The 16835-nt window shown below is 51.7% G+C and overlaps 1 protein-coding gene across 3 annotated transcripts in view; it reads right to left on the bottom strand.

The window, feature by feature from the left end:
- The window catches only part of TBL1X (transducin beta like 1 X-linked), a 212303-nt gene that overhangs the window by 179392 nt on the left and 16076 nt on the right, over window positions 1-16835 (bottom strand). Inside the window, exons 1-2 of one of the 3 annotated variants that reach the window (XM_038586783.1) lie at window positions 4004-4152; window positions 3709-3861 (exon numbers count right to left, since the gene is read on the bottom strand). The exons of the other annotated variants lie outside the window; for them this stretch is intronic. The gene's annotated coding sequence lies outside the window, so the exon portion shown is untranslated. Of the gene's footprint in view, window positions 1-3708; window positions 3862-4003; window positions 4153-16835 lie in introns of those variants that run through there. 3 annotated transcript variants of the gene reach the window in all.

Raw genomic sequence — 16835 nt, 5'->3', positions numbered from 1 at the left:
TACCTTGGGCGAGACACGCCTCGTGACATGTCCCTCACTAGTTCTCGGCCTTGCCAAGGCCTTAGAAGAAGCAACCATCAAAAACCGTGGATAAAAAGGCAAGAAATGGGTTCTCGCCCTTGTAGGTGAAGCCAGCACGGCACAGAAGGTGCCAGAACGTAGTAAAGCATGGGGACTGGAAGGCTGCTGTCCAAGTGAAATCCTGACTGTACCCCTTCCTAGCTGCGGGCCCTGCCTTACAACTCCACATGGACACGTCACGTCACGGACCTGTCACCCTGTTCTTCGGGAGGAGGGAAGACACACGGGCAGGTGAGGTGGCTCTCAAAGCGGGCCCTTCCCACAGTGGGGCTTGGCTGTGCACTTGGCCTATCAACACTCCCAGCGCCTGAGCGACCGCGGGAAAATGCAGAAAAGCAGGCAGCAAACAAAGGTCACTCCTAATGACCCAACTTCCCCTCTTGGCCACACGCAGGGGCACCCCAGAGCCCTCCTCTTCTGTACGAGCCCTGCTCTGTTGCAACAAGGCCAGCACCAGCCATTCCCAGTCCCAATCATGCAAATGTTAAGGCGGAGGAGCTCGTCACCTCTCCCAGGACCACGGGCACTTGAACCGGGACATGGGGACATGTTTCACGCCCAACAAGCGGCTCTCCAGCTGTGGTGCAGGGTGCAAATGAAGAGATCAGGAGAGGGGGGAGAAGCAAGTCACAGCAGGGGGGTGGGACACGCCTTGAGGCAGGCAAGGGACTGACTGCACACTTGTTCTGCAAAGGGCCAGAGAGGAAAGGCTTCAGGCTTCCCGGGGCCACGGCAGCTCCGCTGCGACGCGGTTTGTAGAGATGACAGCCGCCGAGGACACACAAATGAATGGGCGTGGCCGTGTTCCAATTAAACTTTGCAGACTGACATTTGAATTGTATATCCTAGTCACGTGTCACAAAATATTATTCTTTTTTTGGCCATTTAAAAATATAAAGCCATTCTTAGCTCACAGGCTGTGCAAAAACAGGTGGTAGGCCAAATGCAGCCCCTGCCTTAGAGCAAGGCTGGCTCAAGCTTCGGCTCAGAGACGTTTCTGGAACCAGGCACTGTCATGTTCAGGGTTCCCATGCACACGGCCGCAGCCTCTTAGCCGTCACACTGGCCCGCGCAGGCTCGGGGCGGCCTGCAGATCCCAAGACTGGGCAGTGTCACGAACGGGAGGGAAACCCGCCTGGCGCGTGGGAGTGCGGGCTGGCCCGAGAGAGCACAGGCTCTGATGTCACAACACCCCGCCTGCCAGCCTACGGCCTGGGCGCCACGGTCCAGAGCTGCACACCTGCACACCAGGCCCCGCACCGCCCTGGCCTCAGCTTCCCCACTTGTAAAACAGGAAGGGTGTTTGCAATGACCTGGATTCCCCTGTGCAGGTACCGGTGCACCGAGGCCACCGCCCCGTGACGGCGCACGTCCTGGCCGCGGTGCTCAGCGCGGGGCCGCATCTCCCCAGGAGGCTCGGGTACATGCCCACCGTGACCCTAAAGTCCAGTTCAGATGTCAAGCCAGGGATGTGCCCCTGGCCCCGATGAGGCAGGATGCGTGGACAGAGCCGCAGCTCTGACAGCAGAGGTGAGAGGCGGGACAGGCCACCGGGGCCCAGCGCAGAGGCCACGGAGAAGCCCCGCCTGCAAATCCAACTCTCGGACACGCCAAGGGGCCGGGCCCCCTCCTCGAGCGGCTCGCGCTCGGGCTCCCGGGTCCTGGCTCCCAGCAGGGGGGCGGCTGAGGCCACCTCTCCCCGAGAGACTAAGCCCCCGAAAGCTGGTCGCGCCCGACGGGCACTGCGGTTCCTCCCTCCTCGGCCCGAGCAACGAGCCACCGTTCCGAGCTCGCAGCAAAATCGCAGACCGATAGGAAATAGGAAGTGACCGCCTGGATATCATAAGGCGTTTTCCAGATTTTCCCCCACCAGAACCCCAGAAGTGTGCTTTTTACGTAACTGAGCGTACGAACAGAGAAACAGTTCATGGTGCTTAGGATTACGGGCTTCTGGTCGTTTCCCAGCAAGACTCACTGGAGACCAATCGTCAACGTGCCAGCCCGACGCCGCGATCTCCTCTGCATGCTCCCTAAACCCCTGTATGGCTGCACCGAAGGCAGTAGGGGGACTCGGGGTACAGGGGTTTCGGATGGTTTCCCACGTCCAGCCAGTCACACGGAGCCTTCGGCAAGTGTGCTCCGCGCACTGCCACCTGCCTATGGCTGTTGACAAAGGGAGGCCAGGCCGGCTGCACGCGGCCTCATCTTCCTGGTCTTAAAGAGCTCACTCACCTGTTTATTTGAGACAGAGACAGAGAGAGACAGGGGGAGCACAGGCGGGGGGGTGGGGGGCAGCGGCATGACCTGGGCCAAGGGCCGAGGTCGCCCCGACCGAGCCCGCAGGCGCCCCCCACCGTCCCTGCCGCTCGAGCCAGAGCAGTTCAGGCCACACCAGGGTCCCAATCGCTCGGGGTGTGTCGCTCAGGGTGTGTCGCTCGCCGCCTGTGGGACCGGCCGGGGCGGAGCAGGCGGCGGGGAAGGCGCGGAGTACAAGGGACGCCGCCGGGCCGGCCCACGCACTCCGCTATCGGCCACACTTCTGTCGCTTGCACACGTGAGACCGGGGACCTGGTTTCGGGAACTGGTCACAGAAAAGCCAGCTCTGTCCACGGCGAAAGCACAGGGCGCCGGTGCACAAGGAGGGGCTCCGAGCACAGGAGCGCGCAGCGGGGATTTTAGGAGCACTCTTAAAAGTGAAAGCACGAAAGCAAAGTACAAAACCTCTTCTGCACAGTTTTGCTGAGCTAGGAGTCACACGCCACACAACCCCCCCCCCCCCGAAGGGCACGATTCCAGTGCTTTTAGTGTATTCACAGCATCGTGCCACCCCGTAGGCTAGCTGTCTTAGCACACTTCGCCGTCCCCAGAAGCCCAGCACCCCCTGTAGCAGGGGCTAACCCAGGCCCCGTCTCCAAGCCCCCAACCCGGGAACCACTAATCTTTGTTTCAATAGATGGGTCTATTGGTTTTTAATAAAGATTTAGGGCAGCCCCAGTGGCCCAGTGGTTTAGCACCACCCTCAACCCAAGGCATGATCCTGGAGACCTGGGATCGAGTCCCACTTCCCACATCGGGCTCCCTGCAGGGAGCCTGCTTCTCCCTCTGCCTGTGTCTCTGCCTCTCTCTGTGTGTGTCTCTCATGAACAAATAAAATCTTTTTAAAAAATGATTTATTTGAGAGGCGTCTGGGTGGCTCAGTTGGTTGTGTGCCTGCCTTGCGCTGGGGTCATGATCTCAGGGTCCTGGGATGGAGTCCCAATCCCTGCTCAGCAGGGAGTCTGCTTCTCCCTCTCCCTCTGCCGCCCCCCAGCTTGTTCGCTCTCTCTCAAATAAATACAATCTTTAAAGAAGCTTGGAGGGAGAGAGCACGCAGCTGCAGGGAGAAAGAGAGGAGAGGAGTCCTACGCAGACTCCACACCAAGCATCATGGAGCCTGACGCAGGGCTCAATCTCACAACCCTGCGATCACGACCAAGAGTCAGATGCTTAACTGACTGAGCCACCGAGGCGCCCCCATAGATGGGTCTTTTAAAGCTTTTCAGGTTCATTCCCAAGTCTCCACAAGTGCCTGACTGGCTCCCTGGCATCGATGCCATTCACAAATGAATGTCCTCATCTTAACGGTACCTCAGTGGTGCAAGCCAGGAAGGCAGCCTGGCTCAGGTTGCACAAGTCACAAAGGCTCCTGCAGGTTCACTCCACGCCTCACTCACGAGAGCTCCTCAATCCTCACACCAGAAGCTACTGCACTGAATTCTTGACCGGTTTGTGTCCAGAGCCCTGGATGGGTAGACCTACCATTAGGTGGCTCTTGGAGACAAAGTACACCTGCTCCACCCCACCCCCCACCCCCGCCACCCATGGAGAGTTACTCACTCGGGGCCGCTTCCCCGCCACCAGTGACCACTTCCAATCACGTTACCTTCACAGCCAAGACAGGCAAGAAAGATGAACCATCCCGCCACATCTCATGTGATGGGACGTTGGTGTCCACTGCAGTATCAGTTGACATCTCCACTTTCCCAGCAAGCCGAGTGGCAAACCATCCAAGCAGAGGAAAACAAAGGATTCCAAAGTGAGGTCCCAACGGAGGAGACAGTACTCGACACGGTATTACTGTCACTGAAGTGGGGGAAAGAGGCTGTTTCATCCATTCACAAAATAAGAAATATGTGAAGTGAAGAAGTGAATCCAAGGCCAAGGATTTCAGATTGTGATGTGTTGGGTTTTTTCCTTCCCTATTATTATAACCTTTCCCGGTAACTAGCAAGTAAAAGGGTTTTCTACTGCATTAAAGTGTAATATTCTACATCAGTCTGCCTGGACCTTAAAGGGGAAATGGTTTATTACAGCACCAAAAACAAAAAGGAGTGTGCCCCATACACGGCATGGGCGGCACACACATCTGGTTTTTAACCACCAGAAGAATCTCCGGCCATCCCAGGGTGCTGTCGCCTGTCCCATCCACATCGGCCACCAAGAAAGTCAAGGTCATCCTTACGGGGTACCCTCTTTATAAACCTCAACTCATTATTCCATCACCTTCTGCTATTACTTGCACTTACCCTTAAAATGTAACTCTCAGGGGGGCTCCGTCGGTTAAGCGGCTGCTTTCGGCTGGGGTCATGATCTCAGGGTCCTGGGATCGAGCCCCTCACTGGGCTTCCTGCTCAGCGGGCAGTCTGCTGCTCCCTCTCCCGCTGCCCCTCCCTCCCCCCTGCTTGTGCACACCTGCTCTTTCAAATAAATGAAAAGTCTTTTAAAAAAAATATATATATAATTCTTCAACAAGTACGTGCAAAACCTAGTGAACTCCCAGAGAAGGACTGAGGACTAGTTAGGCATATTGCACCATGATGATTTCCTGGTTTTGATAGTGTCCTAAGGTTATGTAAGATGCCACCGTTGGAGGAAGTTGGGTGATGGTGCACAGAACCTCTATTTTTGCAACTTCTTGTGAGTCTATAATTAACCAAAATAAATCACTTAAAATAAAAAATAAATTTTTGAAAACCTATCATAGTCTTTTACTGTGGCACCCTCTTGGTACTTTGGAGAACTAAAAATAATAAACCCAAGGGACATAAATGAACCATGTGAAGGCCTTCCCAGTCGATAAAAATTAATTGCATTGAATGAAGTCAGTGAACAAGAAAAAAAAACTCTTCCTTAACTAGCGAGCAGAAGGGTATTCTACTGTATTCAAATATAATATTCTGCAAATACTAGAAATGAACCACCTAAAAATGAAATTAAGAAAATAGCACTCACGAGAGCACCAAAAAAGAATACATCTACCGCTCTAAAATCTGAACCAGAAGTGCCATCGTTACAGCTCACCTCCACCCATGAGATTCCTATAATCCTGAACCATGGTCCACCTCTCTCATCAACTCGACAGGGTTCTTCTGTAGAAATAAGTTGGTTTTCCTTCCGCATCAAGACTTACAGATGATGGCAGAACCACGCCCGGTGGCTACAATGCAGGACTTTAGAAATGAGTAACCATTAAGAAGTCCTTTCAGGACAATTCTTTTATTGGGATGTTTCTGATGTTTAAGCACACACCCATTCAATCAATCACCCATCCAATCTGCCAATCACCTTCTGTATACACTGAAAGAGAAAAGCAGCTAGGTCATGGCATTGTCCGGCTGGACCATGAGTGATTTCAGAGACAACCAACATCAGACAAGGATCTGATTCCTTAAGTCCCGCCCCAAATCACTGCACACAAGACCAACTCTTTTAAACTCTTCGCCCTTTACTGAGATGTCCATGGTCCCCTCAACTGCAGCTAGTCAACAAGCCAGACCGGGTCCACCAACCTCATGTATGTTCCTGCTGGTCACATCCAAGGACACTGACTGTACCTAAACACACGTAAGGCCAAATCTCTTTCAAACAATGAGACTCACAATTCCCATCACCTGAAACAGAATCGATCCATTGCTTACAGAACTTATCCATATGAACTGCAGATAAGAACAAAGTACTTTCCTTCCAACCTTTTTTTTAAGATTTTATTTACTTATTCATGAAAGACACAGACAGAGAGAGAGAGAGAGGCAGAGACACAGGCAGAGGGAGAAGCAGGCTCCATGCAGGGAGTCTGATACGGGACTCGATCCCGGGACTCCAGGATCACACCCTGGGCTGAAGGCAGGCGCCAAACCGCTGAGCCACCCAGCGATCCCCTCTTCCAATTTCTTAAAATAGACTTTATCACCATTGGACACCACCCATCCTTTATCAGCTGTATATTTTTGATGAAACGAACCATATTTCCTTGGTTTTAAGTCCAACTTGAGAAGCTTTTTACTTTCTACCCTGGTAGTTACATGTTCAATCAAATGATATTTAATATTTCCATCCTTTCTGAAGGGGTAATCATAAGTACGGACTTTATCCTCAGAACATTTGCTCAATAGTTTAATACGGCACTTGAACGTTCAACACCCACAAAAGAAAGAGGAAGGATGTGCCCAGAAAAAAGCTCATTTTCCCAGATGGAGACTACCTTAAATATATATACATCAACACCTACTCATAAACTTAATTTTTTTTCAATACCTTAGTTCCCTTCCAATAAACCAATCAACCAAGAATCATCGAAAGGTCCTGAGGCCACTGAGTGGTTCCCACTGTGAATCAAATTATGTTTCAAATGAGGTACAGTGGAGTTTAGCAACAGGACAGTAAGACATCAGTGTTATCCTTATTTCAAATGGCATCATTACACCTTAAAAAGGTTCTACTGGGTTAACCCATTAGACCTGCTAGTACTTGACTTTTTAAAATATTTTATTTTTATTTATTTGAGAGAGAAACAGAGGGAGAGCACGTGTCCACACAAGTGAGGGGGGCAGAGGGAGAAGGACAAGCAGACCCCACGCTGAGCACAGAGCCTGAAGCAGGGCTCGCTCTCACAACCCTGGGATCATGACCGGACCCGAAATCAAGGGTTGGAGGCTTTACCAACTGAACCACCAAGGTGTCCCAGGACTTGACAACTTCTGATTAAAAATACCAACACTGGGATGCCTGAGTGGCTCAGTGGTTGAGCATCTACCTCCAGCTCAGGTATTGATCCCGGGGTCTTGGGATCAAGTCCAGCATCAGGCTCCCCACAGGAGCCTGCTTCTCCCTCTGCCAATGTCTCTCTCTCTGTCTCTCTCTCATGAATAAACAAATAAAAATCTTTAAAAAAATAAAACCAGCAACATTGTTCAGTTCAACCTAATATAGGTGCAAAATAATTTTTTACATGTAATAATGTTATCAAAAGTTTGGCTTACAACTATGGGAACAACTGTGTTAATGCAATTATTGAAACTATGGAAATGTAAATCTTCTATCTCCTTTCAAAGAATTTTCCAACCCACCCAGGCTTTGCTCTTCCTGAGCAGCTCCATGACTGAGGGAGGCCAATTCTAACTAATGTGCAATCTCTGCTCTGGAGCTACTTGGCTGGTCCAGATTCTATCAGATAGGCTTCGAGCTTGAGGCTTTCCTACTCTATCCCCACTCCCACCCCTTGTACCTTTTACGTGCCTTCTCAAAACTCCATTACAACACTTGCAGCTCCAAGTCCATCTCCAAGGGGCCCAAGAGACACAACAGTTAGAATGCGGATTGCTTTCCAGTTGTTAAAATCTCTCTCAAAATATAAATATGTTTATGCAGGTCTCTAACCCACAGGATTATATACCATGCACCATCTCTGAATGCCCATCTGCTTAAATGTATTTGTAACCCCAAAACTAATACCCACAGTACTTTATGGTCACACAAGGACACTCAGGAGCAGGAGAGAAGTTGTCACCAGGGAGGACACGTGTTTCCAGGTGAGGCTGAACAAGGCAATACTCTGCCTTCTTGTTTCCGCTGCCAGACTGTACACAAGTGTCCTTCATGTGGTCTATTCAGTGCCAAAGTTTCTCACATCTCTTGTGTTTTTTGTTGATGATGTCTGTTTAGAATGATCCGGAGCACAGTGCTGACGGGCTGTTTAGTATGGTGCTCTATGGGCAAGAAGGCGGGGGTGTACCTTACGGAGAAAGCCCATGTGTTGGATGAGCCTCCTCAGGCAGGAGTCCGGTGTGAATGGATCAACAATACATATTCAATAAGGTGTCTTTAAACAGAAGCTCACATAAAACAGTTATGTACAGGGATCCCTGGATGGCTCAGCGATTTAGCACCTGCCTTCAGCCTGGGGTGTGATCCTGGAGTCCTGGGATCGAATCCCGAATCGGGCTCCCTGCATGGAGCCTGCTTGTCCCTCTGTCTGTCTCTGCCTCTCTCTCTCATGAAAAAATAAAATCTTAAAAAAAAAAACAAAAAACAAAAAACAAAAACAAAACAAAACAAAACAAAAAAAACGCTTATGTACTAAGCAGAGGCTCACAGGAACCTATCCCTATTTTTCCCCTAGGAGCAAAGCTTCTATCAAGCAAAGCTTCTATCAAGTTTCAGCGACTTTATAGAACGGAAGGACCAGGAATAACGAGAATCTCCCAGATACGTAAAAATTACATCAAGAACCAGCCATCAGTCATCTCCACTCAATCTAAAATACACCTCAATCCGTCTTACCGTGTTTTCCCATTCCACACACACCTTGCTCACCTTTTCCCCTGGTCCTCATCCCTTCCTCATTGTTGCTGCTTCATATACTAGACCTGGCTAAGCGAGCTCTGCGCTAGCCCTTCTTTACAGGAGAGATGTGGTTTACACGAACACCAAGGGCAGCTATAGAAGGAAAAAGCTGGAGCCAAAGAGAACAAAATGACAGAGCACGGGGCACAGAGATGAATCCTGTCCCTCTGCTGACGGATGTCTCCCGAGCCCATCTGTCACAGCAGGTGCCACCACTGAACACCCTCCTTTCCTGGAGAACCATCCTGATCTAAATTCCGAAAGGACCAAGCATATCGAGCAGGAAAGAATCCTCCCAAAAAGCATCAAAGCCTATGTAAATTTGCAAAAGATTACCAATTTTCAATACAGACTCTCAAGCTAAATATTTTAATACAAGAAAATTAACTAGGTTTTTTGTTTGTTTGCGCTTTTTCTTTCTCTTAAAGTTGAATAATCCCGGATATGACTCTCCAAGGACTTTTCAGGGACAAAAGACAAAAGTCCCTCCGTATGTGATGCCTGCCACCACGGACACGCTTCTAGGTCTTCCAAAGAGAAGATAATGGGATAAAGGATAAAAGTATTCCTTACTTCTACTTAGACTAAGTGTCTGAATTTGATTTTCTCAGATAGAGTCCAAAGTAGCCTTTAATTCTATCACATCCACTTGGCTAGTTGATCAAGAAGTACGCTCAGACCTCAGTATAAGACAACTCTACCAAGATGGAACTTGCTGGGAGGTAGGCCTTTCCTGGTTCCTGTTCAAGGCGGTTCAGTCACTAGAACTGTTCACTGTTGCAGCGAGCATCGTTATTATGGAACACTCCTTACCAGGTGACCAGAAGATCCTAGAGACTTCCAAGCACTGGATTGCACCATATGTAATTTGTACCACCATGAACGGTAGAGCAATTGCATGTAATTTCACTAATTCAAACAAGGTGCTATGAACAGTCTTGAAAATCCATCATGTGGTGGTGCCGGAGTGATCGCCGAGAGCATCTGTCTCCCTGGCCCTCGGCTGGCAGGAGAAATGCGACAATTCCTTTATCCTCTTGGGGACAGTGTCACAGGGGTGCTTAATGACCACATTAGGACTAGAATTCAGTAATTCTGTTCCCACTTGAGGGCTCCTTCCAGGGAAACATCAATGCACACTGGACGAGAGAACCCATAACCTACAACTACACAGTTCTTCTTGGGTTTAATGCCGTAAAAATCACGAAGTCAGGAACTGATTTACACTGGCTCCCATGACCCCAGTGTCCACACAGGAGCCTCAACCCCCCTCCGAAGCCTTCATTTCCCATCGTACACGGCCTGCGGGCGGGCTGTGAGGACCCGTACGTCACGCGAAGTCACGCTCGCGTGAAAATCACGGGCCTCCCACCCCCGGTAAAGGACAGATTCACCAAAGGGGCCTGGAGATCGCTTACCGCATCGGATCGGTTCCGGGGTCCTTAAAACAGAGAAGCAAGCGGGACGATGTCCTCTCCGGGGAGCACCGTGCAGGCCGCACGCTCCAGCACACGGCCCGAGCCACGGGGCAGCAGCCCAGACGACGGCAAAATTTCATCGTTGGTCCTCGAAAGCCTGTCTTCCAACATATTCCCCGCAGTCCAAACGGCTTCGTCCTTCGGTTCCCTTCTCCCCGTCATACACATGCACCCTCGCAGCGCACACACCCAGGCTGCACACCAGACTCCCATCTGGCCGCACCCACCGCCCCGTGTGCAATACGTGGGGCCTCTTGTGCCCCTGCGTGTCAGGAATGACTACTCCTAACATCCGGATTCGGGCACGGAGAATGGAAAGGGAAGTTCCATTTCCTCCTACGTGGCTTCCAGCTAAACTCCTTCAGCACAAGTGAGGTTCTGGTGCCCCTAAGAGGGTGACCCGCCGCAGTGGGGCTCCTTTCCCAAAAACTCACATTGCTTTTCTAACTGCTACATTTTGGCTTTCAAGAGGTCAGCTCATCTTAATGGAAATGTTATTTTAGACAAAAGCCCAGGTTGAAATCACCAAGACCAGAAGCACAACATCTGAAATTGCTAGACGTCCCTCAGAACGTGGCAGTTACGGGCCTTTCTCACGTTATAACGAAGCCAAGCGCCCCTAAGGTAGTTCACGTATTTCTGTTTTCCTCTCCTCTTACTACACACAAATTCCTAGGTCGGCTGCTTGTCAGACACACCAACTAGGTGTCCTCACCGTCAAGCCGATGAGAGGCAAGGCAACGCCTCAAAAAAAATGAAGCATCAGGCACACAGAAGATAGATGGGGGTAAGGGGAGCAAAATGGGTAGAGGGTGTCAGAAGGTGCAAACTCCCAGCCATACGATATGGGAGTCCTGGGGACATAACTTACGCAGTAGTATCATGTTATGCATCTGAACGTTTCTAACACTATCTTAAAGGATCCCTGGGTGGCTCAGCGGTTGAGTGCCTGCCTTTGGCCCAGGGCGCGATCCTGGAGTCCCAGGGTTGAGTCCCATGTCGGGCTCCCGGTGCATGGAGCCTGCTTCTCCCTCTGCCTGTGTCTCTTCCTCTCTCTCTGTCTGTGTGTGTGTGTGTCTCTCTCTCTCGTGAATAAATAAACAAATATTTTTTAAAAAGAGCTCTCAACATGAGAAAAAAGAAATATGTAACTGTGTGATGATGCATGCTAACTACATTATGGTGATCATTTCACAATATATAAATAAATCATTACACTGTACACCTGAAACTAACACAATATTGTGTCAATTATAATATTTCAATTTTTTAAAAAGATTTTTTAAATGTATTTATTAATGAGAGACAGAGCAAGCGAGAGCAGCAGAGACACAGGCAGAGGGAGAAGCAGGCTCCATGCGGGGAGCCTGATGCAGGACTCGATCCCAGGTCTCCAGGATCAGGCCCTGGGCTAAAGGCGGCGCTAAACCACTGAGCCACCCAGGCTGCCCTGATATTTCAATTTTTAAAAATAAGAAGCACTGGGGTTGCATAGCAGGTTGAGTCAAACTCTTGGTTTTGGCTCACATCGTGATCTCGGGGTCATGAGATCGAACCCCAAACTGAGCTCCACATTCAACAGGAAGTCAGCTTGAGATTCTCTCTCCCTCTCATGCTCTAAAATAAATCTTTAAAAAATAAATAAAATTTAGGGCAACCCGGGTGGCTCAGGGGTTTAGCACTGCCTTCAGCCCAAGGAATGATCCTGGAGACCCAGGATCGAGTCCCACGTCGGGCTCCCTGCATGGAGCCTGCTTCTCCCTCTGCCTGTGTCTCTGCCTCTCTCTCTGCCTCTGTGTGTCTCTCATGAATAATAAAATCTTTTAAGAAATAAGTAAATAGGGATCCCTGGGTGGCGCAGTGGTTTGGCACCTGCCTTTGGCCCAGGGCGCGATCCTGGAGACCCGGGATCGAGTCCCACATCGGGCTCCCGGTGCATGGAGCCTGCTTCTCCCTCTGCCTGTGTCTCTGCCTCTCTCTCTCTCTGTGACTATCATACATAAATAAATAAAATTTAAAAAAATTAAAAAAAATAAGTAAATAAATAAAGTTTAAATAATAAAAAGGGGTGCCTAGGTGGTTCAGTTGGTTAAGCATCTGCCTTCAGCTCAGGTCACCATCCCAGGATCCTGGGATTGAGCCCTATGCTGGGCTCCTTACTCAGTGGGGAGTCAGCTTCTCCTTCTGCCCCTCCCCACCACCACCACCCCCCTTGTGCACACTCAAGCTCTCGCAGATAAGTAAGTAATATCCTTGAAATTAATTAATAACAAAGATAAAAAAAAAAAAAAGAACTAACGGATGGAACAGCCTTAGTGGACCCTCATCTTCCCTCTGCGTCCCACAAGTCAGTAAAGGTCTTTTCCCACACAGGCATTCTGGAAGAACCAAAGCCCCACTTTCACCACTACCGTACCACTGATCCGTACAGAGAGAACCATTTCGGTTACTTCTGTAACTGGCTGGTAGCTCCAAGAGGTGATACGTGATTGAACCGATCAAAGTCAACTCTAGGGGATACGGCATCCTCTACAGTAAACGCTTCCCCAAACAGCTTTTTAAAAGAAAATATCTACTTGCTTACTATGCACAATGGAGGTGAGGACCAGAGAAGCTTTACCTCACTGCGTTATACTTTGATCACCCTGCCAGCAAGAAGTTGTTTTGTTTTGTTTTTTTGAGGTTTTTTTTTTTTTTTTTTTTTTTTTTTTTTGTACCTCAAACATCTCAATCACCAAAAGAAAGAAAACAACGTGAGTGTAGCAGGAAGAATGAGGTGGTCAGCCTCTCAGTAACATGCCGCTGACCTTTAATGAGGTCAAAGCTTGCTTTCTGCCACACAGCAAGCACGCGCCAACATGCTAACCGTCGGCCCCTAAAGACTGGAGAAAGGATTTACAGCAAGGTATAAAAGGCAAGTCTGTGGACACTTGATAAATGACCCTTAACTCAGAGTGCAACTTGCATTACAATGGACACCACTGGCAACTGACCAGTAACGATCGTAAGCTCACTACTGTGCAGAACAAAGAAGGTTAAGGCATCATCTTTGCTATCAAGAACTTGGCAGTCTCGCTGGTGAGGAAAAAGAAAATACATAACAGAAATAGTTGACAAAGGGCCACCTGGAGGAAAAAAAAATGCTAAGCTCACAATGGAAATCTAATAAAAAACAGATTTTTCAACACCAAATAAATGGTCCATTTATTAGCTGAGCAATAATAAAGAATTAATACAACTTAAAGGATTAATACAGTACAAAGCAAACGATATAAAGTCACCGGTATCACAGAGACCCAGTCAAGACCCATGAGCTTTTAAGTTGCTTCTACACTACTACACAGTGAGATTTGTTTAAACAACACACTTCCCCTCCGCAGTAGGCCTTTAGGTCTTTACATGGAAAGGATCGCCAATTCCCCTTCCTTGTTGGGACAGTCCTGGCAAGACACGGTTCTCAAACTTCAAAGTATACTGAGATCACCTGGAAAATACCTGCTTGTGCAGGGCTTCTCAGCTATTGGATATCTGAGCCCCGGCCACACAATTCCTAGTAGAGGCCTGTGTTGTGCGTCCTCAGATGGTTAGCAGCGCCGTTGGCCTCCACCCACTAGATGCCAGGAGCACCCCCTCCCCTAGTTAGTTAGGACAGCCAAAAATGCCTCCAGGCCTTGCCAAATGTTTGCTGGGGACATAAGTGGTGCCTCCCCCACCCCCGTCCACATGGCCCCAACATGGAAAGGAGCTGCATGTTTAACGAGTCCTGGTGCCTCCAACATCTGCCTACAGAGCTCATTTTCCTGGATCCAACCGGGTGTGCATGCAGTCTCCTCCACTGCGGCCATCTGCCCTCCCACACACAGATCCCACTTCTTCCCTCCCTCCCCGTAACACAAGTACATGTTTGCTCCCCTTGCCCTGTGACTCGACAGGACCTGCAGACTAGAGCCGCCTTCCCTGCTCCATGGGTGTGGATCTGGCCGTGTCACCTATTGTGGTCAGTGGGGTGTTAGTGGGTGTTTTCAATGTGCCCACGTGATTTAGCTTGGCTGCTTCTCATATTGGATGGAAGAAGCAAAACAACACGCCCTCGGGGTCCACTGGCCAATGTACAAGTGTGTGTCCCCAAGCAGCACCAACAATCCCGGTTCTTTCCAACACGGAAAACAACTCCTGGCTGTGCTTGGAGGGAGATCAAGACTCCGCGAGTGGGCTGTATCACCAGCGAAAGGCAGCCGTACAAGCAAAAGGTTTCAGGGCACCCTGGTTTCTAAATTACTCAAGAAACGCACAGAAAATGTTCAATAAATATGTGGACCTTCCTGGCTTCAGAGGAAAAAAATAAGACAGAAATAAAGAACGTCAATGGAGAGGGAGGAATGATGACCCCTGGATGTGGCCATCCCCTAATGCTGGGGCCTCTGAGACATTTTACATGGAAGAGACTTGCAGACGGGGTGAAATTCAGGCTCCCGCGACAGGGAGACGACCCCGGATTACCCCGGTGGGCCCAATGTCGTCACATGGGGACCATCTCTCAACGCTGTGGTCAGGGGATGACGTAGCTATGGAAGAACAGAGAAATGCCACACTGCCTGGTGGCTCTGAAGATGGAGCCAGGGCCCACAAGCCAAGGAACGCAGGTGGCATCTCGAAGCTGGAAAGGCAAGGGAACGGACTCTCTTCAGGGCCTCTGGAAAAGCATGCAGCCCGCTGACACCTTGACTTCACACAAGGAGCCTCACTTCAGACCTCTCCTCCCTCTAGAACTGTACGATGGCACGTCTGTGTCACGCAAGCCAGGTGGCCTGCGTTCACTGGTCACAGCAGCAATAAGAGACCAATTCAGTCAGTTAAAAAGAGACGAAGGAAGAAAAGACGCGTGGCCATAGTCGCTGGAGAACGGGCAACCCCGCAGGCCGGGGCCCAGGGACGGCTGGAGAATCCCCCCCACCCCCCACCCCCCGGAATGGTCAGTTTGGTCCTACACAAGGGGTTGTAAATTCAGAAACGTCAACAAGCCTGTTACAGTGGAAGTCAGGGCTGTGGCTTCGGGGAGGGCCTAGAAAGATGCCACAGCCTCACTGGACGCGCTCCCGTGACCTCAGAGCTGGCAGGGACCCGGCGCCGCACCCCTGGAAAGTCCAGCTTCCTGGGAGGGCTCTCTCCCGAGGAAGGACTTTCTACCCCCCACCCCCACCCACGGATGCAGCGCCACAGGGTGCGGCTGCCGCTGACCCCAAGGGTCTTCTGGGGGGTCAGAGGGACAGAGAGGGGAGAAGGGAAGCAGGGAGGGAAGGCGGCGTGGAGGCCAGAGCGCAGCAGAGACGGGAACCGCCTTTCCCACACGCGGCCCCAAGCCAAGCCGGGGGCTCTGGTTCACTCCTCCCGGGCCCTCCTCCCCGGCACCCCCTCCCGGGCGCTCCTCCCCGGCGCTCTTCCCCGGCGCTCTTCCCCGGCCCTCCTCCCCCCTCCCCCTGGCCCTTCCTCCCGGCTCCTCCCTCCCTCCTCCCCGGCTCCTCCGGCCCTCCTCCCCGGCCTTCCCCCCTCCCCAAGCCCTCCCTCCTCCCGGGTGCTCCTCCCCCGCGCTCCTCCCCGGCCCTCCTCCCTGGCACTCCTCCCCGGCCTTCCTCCCGGGAGCTCCTCCCCAGCCCTCCTCCCGGGAGCTCCTCCCCAGCCCTCCTCCCCCACGCTCCTCCCGGGCCCTCCTCCCGGGCGCTCCTCCCCGGCCCTCCTCCCGGGCCCTCCTCCCCCACGCTCCTCCCCCGCGCTCCTCCCGGGCCTTCCTCCCGGGCACTCCTCCCCGGCCCTCCTCCCCTGCGCTCCTCCCGGGCCCTCCTCCCGGGCCCTCCTCCCCAGCGCTCCTCCCCGTGCCCCCGGCCTTTCCACAGCATCCCAAGCCACCGGCCCAACAGGCGCTACAGCTCAGAGGGATCTCAGAGACGGGACACCAAAGGCCACTGGGCACAGGATTCCACCTGTAGGAAACGTCCAGAATAGGTCAGGCCAGGCCGGGCCGGGGAGCCGGCCAGGACGGCTACGGGCACGCGGCTTCTGTCGGGCGCCGGGAGCATCGGGCTGGCGGGGCTGGCGCCCCAGGAGCTCCAGGGGCCCCCACAGCAGCGCTGAGGACGGGCCGGGGCTGCGAGCAGGGGCGGGAAGGGGCTTCTACAGGGGAGACAAAACAAGAGTTTGCGATCTTTAAAGCTGCTCCCCAAAGCCAAAGTCGTATCCCACACATACACACACACACACACACACACACACACACACACACCAGCACCAAACCAAACTTTTCACCATTACGCACGCGCTGGTTTGGTAGTAAACATCTACCGGTATCACCTGCTGCTCCGAGCGGGTGGATCTGGACGAGAGTCCTCAATAGGAAACTAAAGATCAAGCACATACTGAAAATAAGAGGGTTATTGGTTTGGGGCTGGTTGTTTCAGGTGACGGGGTGGGACGCGGAAGGGACGGATCTGGTCTCCTCGTGAGAGAAAAGGCAGGCGAGCAGCCGCGCTTCCCCCCGGGGCCAGGGGACAGAGCGGCACCAGGGGCCCCGGGCCCACGGCCTGAGTCCCCGGCAGCCTCACACGGCTGGGGCTGACCCCA

This window comes from Canis lupus, chromosome X, assembly GCF_011100685.1.
Source record: "Canis lupus familiaris isolate Mischka breed German Shepherd chromosome X, alternate assembly UU_Cfam_GSD_1.0, whole genome shotgun sequence".
Taxonomy (NCBI): Eukaryota; Metazoa; Chordata; class Mammalia; order Carnivora; family Canidae; genus Canis; species Canis lupus.
The sequence above is the reverse complement of the archived record's forward strand: the minus strand, read 5'-3'. Positions and strand labels throughout refer to the sequence as shown.